Source organism: Panicum virgatum, chromosome 1K (genome assembly GCF_016808335.1).
Source record: "Panicum virgatum strain AP13 chromosome 1K, P.virgatum_v5, whole genome shotgun sequence".
Lineage (NCBI taxonomy): Eukaryota > Viridiplantae > Streptophyta > Magnoliopsida > Poales > Poaceae > Panicum > Panicum virgatum.
In genome coordinates this window covers 9,720,530-9,729,237 of record NC_053136.1, presented here as the reverse complement: position 1 = coordinate 9,729,237, position 8,708 = coordinate 9,720,530, and the positions used below count along the sequence as shown (strand labels likewise).

Below are 8,708 nucleotides of genomic sequence, written 5' to 3'. Positions count from 1 at the left end.
TTCGACTTTGTGCGTGTATTTAAACGTCTGCATATGTACTATGTTTCTTAAAAAGTAGTAGTAGGTCTTTTAAAAAATAAAAAAATAGTAGTAGCGAAATTTCAGCACTCGAGACCGAAACATGTTAATTAAACTGTGTCTCGTACTTCAAAACAGAGGGAGTAGTATGAAAGATATAGGTGTAGAGAACGAATGCAGACTGCGCGTTGGAGTTTGTTGTCGCGGAGGACACCTTCGATGTCGTTCCAGACGATGAACGCCGAGGCATAAGGCTTGTGGATGATGTCGAAGACGTTCTTGGCGATGGTGTTGTGGAGCCAATTGACCATGCAGTGGTCGATCATGCGCCACTCGGCATCGCGGTCGTCCTCCAAGGGCAGTGGCGTGTGGACGTGGTCGGCGACGAAGGAGCAGCGCCACTAGCGGTAGTGGACTCGTTGACGTCGAGGAGGACCGGGACAGTGAGAGCGGATGTTGACGGTCTGGAGAAGGGAGGCCGGAGCTGGAATAGCAGCTCTGTCGGAGAGAAAGCCATGGTGGATGCAGGGCGCAGAGAAGAAGGAGATGCTGAAGTTTAGGATCGGAGGGTAACTGATAGTACCATGTAGAGAAAGAAAGAATTGGATCAACCACGCCTGTATTGATTCATTTGACTCATATTTATACATGTACAACAATTGGTTTTGGAGAGAGGCTACTGATCTAACTGCTGTCCTGATGAACTATCGGAGCGGCCGGTGATGAGTGCAGGGACGAAGCTAGCAGGGGGGCAACCCGGGCTCGAGCCCCCCTTACTGATGGTGAGTCCATGGAGCCCTTCCTGAGCCCCACCTAAAAATTTTCACCATTGTTGCCTTGAGAAGGTGCTCTACGTCTAAGATGTGTTTAGCCCCGCCTAATATTTTTCCTGGCTTCGTCCCTGGATGAGCGAGGATTGCATCGTGCGCGTAGACCGCGTCGTGTGCGACCGTTGTGCCAGCTTGTGTGCAGCTGATGAAGTCGTTCTCCAACAACAGGAACGATGTTTTTTGAATGTCTCCTTTGCGTGTCTCTGAACACGTGGAGGCCATCCGTTGGCTTCCTGCCCTTTAATATTTCCATCCTTAGTCCACGCCACAGGAAACTGATGAGCCCTTTGAATTTGTCCTCGAAGAAAATCTCTAGCTACGAGAGAAGGTTGGCTTTAAGCCAGTATAGTTTTTGAAGGCGCGCATGTACTTTTCAATTCTCAGAACCAATACTTAAAAATATTTGAAAGCAATTGGAGACTGAAGTGTTGTTCTGAAAGCAATTCCATTGTATTATTGATCTTATGGTCATCAACTTTTGACTCCGTACCTATATTCATAGGGGTTGGTGTACATAAAGCGTCCACGTCTATACTGTGTTTCTAAAAAAAATAGTAGCAGCAAAATTCCAGCACTAGAGACTGAAGCAGGTTAATTAAGCCGTGCCTCGTACTTCAAAACAGAGACACTAGGAAATGTATATAGGAAAAAAGTAGTACATAGCAGCGAAATTCCAGCGCAAGACTGAAGCAAGTAGGTAAGAGTTAAAGTGATTTTCTGATCAACAACAACATGATTTGTCCTATTTTGCTCGGAATGAGCAAAGGACTGCTTGGGGGATCTTGTTGACGCTCACTAACGATCATTTCCAGGCATCAACTTGATCAGAAAACAGAGGCAGTAGGAAAGATATATAGGAGCGGTGTTTTTGAATGTGTCCTTTGCATATTTCATCCATGACTCTGAACACGTGGAGGCTTATCCGTTGGCTTTCTGGTCCTTTAATTTTTGGGTCTATTGGCAATATGCTATTACAATTGTTACATTCTGGAGATACACCACTACTGTTCATGATATTAGAAAAATACAATTACAATTGCACATTTGTTTGAAATATGCCATTACGTACGCATTCGAAAGATTTATAATCATTTCATGACCAAATTACCCGCCTATCTTCTCCTGTGTAAGAAGAAAAAGGTGATGCTTATCTGTGTAGTTTGAAGGGTTTGTTTTTCTCCACGCAGGACGACGGAGAGACCAACCGGAGGTCCTCAGTCGCCGGTCATAGATTTTGCTTCCAATATTTCCTTACTACCACTTGACTAGCTATCCTGGGAAAGCCGTACGCGTTCACTGCATACAGGTCCAGTCAATGCAGCACTAGTACATGGTGGGTCGTCTTGGAAAAATTGCGCCAAGCCAAGCATACAGCTACAGCGACGACCACTGCTGCTGCCACTGGAAGGTGCCGCGAACATTCAGCCCGTTTGTCCCATGGCTGAGGGTGCTATAAATAGCACGATGCGAGCACGGACGGATGATCATTGGAGTCTGCCAAAGGAGCTAGCTCGCCCAGCCCCGATCGGCTAGCTAGTGCACGGGTAGTGTTGGTGTCTGCTTGATCCATGGCCGTGTTGTTCCCGCGCCGCGGCCTCCTGGCGATGGCGCAGCTCGCCGTGGCGCTCTGGCTGGCGGCCTTCACCGGCTGCCTCTGCCAGCCGTCCTACCCCACCAATCCGCAGCCGGTGCCGTCCTACCCCACCCTTCCCCGTGAGTCGTCGCTCCTCCGCCTTCTTCGATTTATTTTTGCCTGCTGCTCTACTTCAGTCGCGGCTAATCGACGATGGGCTCTGCTCTTCCCGTTTAATTTGCAGGTCCGCTGTGGCAACGCCGCCCAATCCCGCCGTGCATTGGTCGCCGGTGCTTGCCGCCATGATTCTTGCTGCGCCATCGACGACGTCTCGCAGAGGCTATACATGTATTTGAATGTGCGATAGAGTAGTTAAAAGATTAAATAAGGATGTATCACGAAATCGACGCATAATGTATAGTTTTTGAAGGCACGCATGTACTTTCCAATTCTCAGAACCAATACATAAAAATATAATTTGAAAGCGACTCGAGACTGAAGGGTTGATCTGAAAGCAATTCCATTATATGGTGTGTCTCTTTCCTGATTGATCTATGATCATGAACTTTCGTCTTTGTGCGTGTATTTATTGAGGTGAGCGTGCGTGCGTGTATATGAGCATCTGCGTTTTCTCAAAAGAAAAATAGTACCAGCGAAATTCCAGCACTCAAGGCCAAAGTAGGTTAATTAAACCGTGTACCTCGTGCTTCAAGAGGGAGTAGGAAAGATATATAGGAACGGTGTTTTTGAATGTGTCCTGTCTTTTGCATGTCTCATCCATGACTCAACTTGTGGAGGCTATTCGTTGGCTTTCTGGCCCTTTAATTTTTGGATTAATTGGAGACATGCCATTGCAATAGTTATATTTCAGAGATACATCATTACTGTTCGTGATATTAAAAAAATACTATTACAATTTTACATTTGTTCGAAACGTACCATTACCTATTCCCTTCGATGGATTTATAAACAGAGACCGACCGGAGGTCCTCAGTCGCCGGTCGTCGCTCATAAATTTTTCTTCACATATTTCCTCACTACCACTTGACTAGCTACCCTTGGAAAGACGTACGTGCTCAGTGCTCACTGCTTACAGGTCCAGTCAATTCATTGGCCTATATTATCTAGGAACGCGACGGCTCTAGGTGGCACTTTTTCTTCGCAGCGTGTACATTGTTGACCAGCAGCCATGGCGTACATGGAAAATTGGCGCCAACGTGCAGGCCACCAACGGTGACCACCGCCAGCGGGCACGTTCACACGACGGATCGGATCGGCGGCGGCAGCAGTGTCCATGGCTGGATAGCTGATCGGGAGAGTGGCCGGGTGTCCTATAAGTAACACAACGCAGGTAGGCAAGATCGATCGAAGCAAAACCAAAGCACTTGCCGTCGTCGCAAACTCATCGACCAGACGGTGGCAGCGCGTGCCTGCCGGATCGGAGCCTGCGACCTGCGTGCGCGATGGCCGTGCAGCTGCGGCGGCGCCCCGGCCTCCTGGCGCTCGCCGTGGCGCTCTTGCTGGCGGCCACGGGCGGCTGCCTCTGCCGGAGCGTTCCATCCGGGGTGCCGGCGCGCGCCCTCCTGTCGACGCCGCCGGCAACACCGGACACCCCAGCTCCTCGTGAGTCCATCTCTGCTTTGCCTCAGTTCTTCTAGCTATACTGATGCAAGGAGGCTAATGAAATCACTGGCTTTTGCTTTTGATTGCAGCTCCGTTCCATTTCCCCCGGCCGATCTGCCGCCTCTGCCCGCCGCGCTGCCCACCTGAAGGTTGCTCCGGCGGCACCGGCGGCCGCTTGCCATGATTTTCACGGCCACCATGCATCAACAGCGGGTAGCGATCCCGCATGTACTACGGATCATAGATGAATGCGATGGTCACTGATGGAGCAGCCTAATCAGTAATAATCACACATCTATCATGCACACCAGTAAATAAAAGGGAAATAAATTATCTCCAGCCGACCAGTTTCGGCTTTACCAGGATGCACGTAATAGGAGAGCTTGAAGGCCGTGTGCATTCGATATGTATTTGATTTGTTTGAAATAATCGAGATTTGAATATAAAGATCGAGACTCAAGATGTATCGTGTGACGTGGGCAGGGCCCTTGGGAAGAATCTGTATGGTCCTGGGCCAATTTGTGCATCACAAAAATACGGGAAAAGTCCGACTATCTTAATTTTTACAAAACCAAATAATATAGATCATCCAACTATCGACTGGACAAATTTGGACCCTTTGAACTATCACAAATGTTCGATTTTCAACCTTCAATTATAAAACCGGACAACATAGATCATTCAACTATTGAAACTAGACAAATTTGATTCTTGAGTGGTTTCGAATGTGGTTTGTATTTTTTTTTTAAAATCTAGTTAGATCTAAAAAAATCAAAATAATTCATTTTTAATTAAAAAAATATAAAACAAGTACCAAAATTTTTCTAAAAATATAACCTATCTATTATTTCTCCATTTGAATCTTAGTTATTAAAAAATAATAGAAATAACTACAAGCAATAAAATACTATGAATATAAAAAAAAATTGGATCTGAATAACTAACAAGTATTATGCCAATAGATAGGTTACATTTTTAGAAAACTTTTGATACCCATTTCGTAATTTTTTGACTTAAAGTGAATAACTTATGAATTTTTTTGTTTAAAATGAAATATTTTTAATTTTCACAAAATAAAAAACCACCTTCAGAACCACATAAGGGGCTAAATTTGCCCACTTCTAGTAGTTGAATGACCTCTGTTATCCTATTTCATAGTTGAAGGTTGAAAATCAGATTTTTATGATAATTCAAGAGTATAAACTGAACTTTTCTCTTATTTCGGTCCTTAAACTCTCAAGATGAATTTTTATATCCCTGTAAATTACCATTGATTGTATTTAAAATGGACTGTTTATTAAACTATTTTTTTCAGCCAATCCATTTAGAAATCTTACCACTAAGACCATTTTAATTCTAAATTAGTTGTTTATTAATCATCCATCATAGGTTAGTCTAGATCATTTGATATCAACGGTGGATATTATAGTTTTCTCATTTAACATGGATATATCAATTCTAACCCTGAATATTTCCTACTAACTATTTATATTTTGCATGCTCTGTATAAATTTATTAAGATAAATTTATTCCTATTCTCAATAAAAATCAAAATAGCAATTTTATTAAATTTAAAATAGCAAAATATTTTTTGATTAAATTAAAGTAGCAAAAAAGTATTTATAATAAATTTAAAAAGCATCTTGAGAGTTTAGGGACCTGCATGACATGGGTGGACAAGTTTATGAACTTAAAAATGCATTTTGAGAGATTAGGGACCTAGCTACGTGACACTTTGAAACAAGTTCAGGGATTTGAAAATGTATTTTAAGAGTTTAGGAGTCTAGATGACACACCGGGACAAATTTAGGAACTGCTGGTGTACTTTAAGGGTTTTAAAATAATTTTTCAGTAAAATATTTCCTCAAAAAGTTGTTCAAAGTTCCGTTTTACTGGAAAAAGTTATTTTGATGTGACTACAGTATTCCTGTCATGTATAAACAGAGTCCTCAAATTTTGAAAACTTTATTCCCAGGAAACCAGTTACACGTGTTCTGTGTTTCCGGGCACACAGGCAAGCACGCATTTCGCGTGCCTCGCCAGCGTTCACGGAGATAGCTGAACAACCAGCTAGGCACCAACTGACTTGCTTCTGCGTGTAGTAGCATCTATCTTGCCGATCAACGACGTATAAATTGCTCAAGGCTCTAGCTCACTGCCTGCTATGCGCTCAACACGACATTCTCCTCCACAGCTGCAGAGATTCTTCGGCTGCGAGCGAGATGAGTGCCATGGTGACGCCGATTCTTCTGCTCGCCGTGCTCTTGGGATGCCTCGCGTTCTCTGCAAACTGTAAGCCTGTACACCTCTAAATTCTCATCGTTCGATCTACCTCTGGTTACACGTGATTGATGCGATGTTAGCGCTCGCAGGCGAAGGCGGCGGCGGCTACGCGGAGAGGCGACCACCTGGTGGTGGCCGCCGGTGGCTGCTAACCGGTGACCCGCTGATGACCGTAAGGAGGAGCAGCAGCAGGAGGAAGATGACGATGAACATGGTGGCGGGGTCGTGCGTGAGGAGCACATGCGAGGGCAACCCCTGTTTCTGCTGCCAAACGGTGCCCACCAAGCCTTGCTTCTTGGAACTGGACGCTTGCTTGAGAATCTGCTCCGGTCGTCTGCCAGCCGAACCGCTTCCTTGGAGAGGAGCTTCTTCGGCCTAGCCGTCCGCAGGCCACCACGCAATCCGTGCCATTGCATTGCTTCAGAGGAATGAGAGAACATGCATTTAGCTGCCAGCGGACAAGGAGCACGCCTAAGTTAAAGTTTCTACACTTTTAGTTCCGAAGACACTAGAAAGTTTCATAATTGGCATAGCATCATGCTGGTGCATCTGCAAAAGATTCGTGTGCTTATGCATACACACACTGTAATAAGGAAAACAAGAGATAAGGCTTGTCTCACTTGATGGAATTAATAGCTACAATTTTTTATCGCAATTTTAACGGTTGATAACAATAATTCCATAATAGGAAAAAACTAACCGGAAGTTGATGATGTACCATGATGCTACTATGTACTCCTTGAGTAGCCATACACATCAATCATTACATGCCCATTTTTTTTGTTTATTGACTTTGTAGTGAATTATTGAGGAGAGAGGTAAAATGATTTTCAACATCATGCAAATTTTTGCTGACAGCCAAACTCCTTGTAATATACACAACAATTAATTGCTACATATACAACGTCATATAACAATTAATTGCCATGGGGCTCTAAATAACAACCTCAGATAATTTGTATGTATTATGAGAGTTATATCATACATGCATTACAGGACATGCTAGCTTTGGAGAAATTGATATGATTCAATGGGACTGTAATAGTTTTAGTCACAATTTTAATATTTGGACAACCAACAACCACACGGTCTTCTACTTGAACCACCATTTACTTTAGAATATCTTAATAAAACACATATATGACATTATGAAACTACACTTCTCAATACAAATGTATGCATGATGCATGCAATTTGCATGCTTCCAATCTAAAATGTTTTAAAAAATATGGACAGTCAAGCTTCAAGAACTTGATGCTGGAAAATAGGCCCATTGAAGAGACTCATTTCGAAAATTCCAAAGCAAGAGTGCATGGCATCCAGTAGTCCCATACTGCTAGTTGAGTTAGTGCAAGCCAACTTAAATAGAAGAGCTCTCCCTTGTGGTTGAATATACAACAAAGGGAAGAATGAGGCTGGTTTACACAATGCGCGTGCATATGTGCGCATATTTTCGTGTGAGTAACCATGTGACTTTGACTTGGGATGCAGCGAGCAGCCAAGCCAAGTTGGTGTAAACCTTTTTGCCATCTGCGAACCTGAGACATTTGCTTGTATTATCTGTTACTTTGAACATGAGACATTGAGTCAAATATTGTCTACTGAAATGCCATGATCAAAACTGAGGAAATTTTTCACCGTCAATTTATTGCATTTACCAACATTAAATTCATGGATTGCCATCACCTACATGCCTACAATAGCAGCCAAAAAGGCCACATGCCATTACAACACAAAAACACAACAAGATTCCTACGAACCTCTACCAGGGCTGTGCCGGCATAAATCAGGGCCCTATGCGAAACTCTAAAGCGAGGCCTACTAGACTAGCCAAATAGAACCATCAAATATTAAACACACTATAATATATTATATAGAAATAAAATGCATTAAGAATTGTACATATTTATTCGTGATTGTATAGCCTTGACTTAAACATCTTTATTCTTATCGTATTCTTTGAAATAAAATCTTAAATAATAGACTCATAATTAATCTTCTTCAACATGTCACTTTCAAGTGCTATCATGGCCAAATCATTAAGTTTTTCTTTTAGGTCACTAAAGGATACAAGTACATGTAGATTTTTTTTGAGACCAAGTACATGTAGATCGGGAATTAAAAAATACATATTTACCTTCTCCTTGAGCCCTATACAAATTTTGGGGGGCCGTGCGGCCGCACCGGCCGCACGCCCCTCCGGCCCGGGTATGTTTTTCACTAACAATGGCTTTCAGTTTGTGATTTTCTTGCCGTGCCTCTTGTCTGGAACCAAGCAGTTCATCCCATTGCCCATGAAAATGTCGTAGAATCTATGACAAGCTTCCATTCATAGACATCATGTCCTGATTCACTCGATTTGCTCTTCCATAAAATTTTGG

General features: G+C 43.2%; 1 long non-coding RNA gene across 1 annotated transcript; it reads left to right on the top strand.

Annotated features, from left to right (window-relative positions):
• Positions 1-2,096: 2,096 nt before the first annotated feature.
• Positions 2,097-2,947, top strand: LOC120689410. Its single transcript, XR_005681219.1, has 2 exons — positions 2,097-2,561; positions 2,666-2,947. It is a non-coding gene; the product is annotated as an uncharacterized LOC120689410 (long non-coding RNA).
• The last annotated feature ends 5,761 nt before the right edge of the window (positions 2,948-8,708 follow it).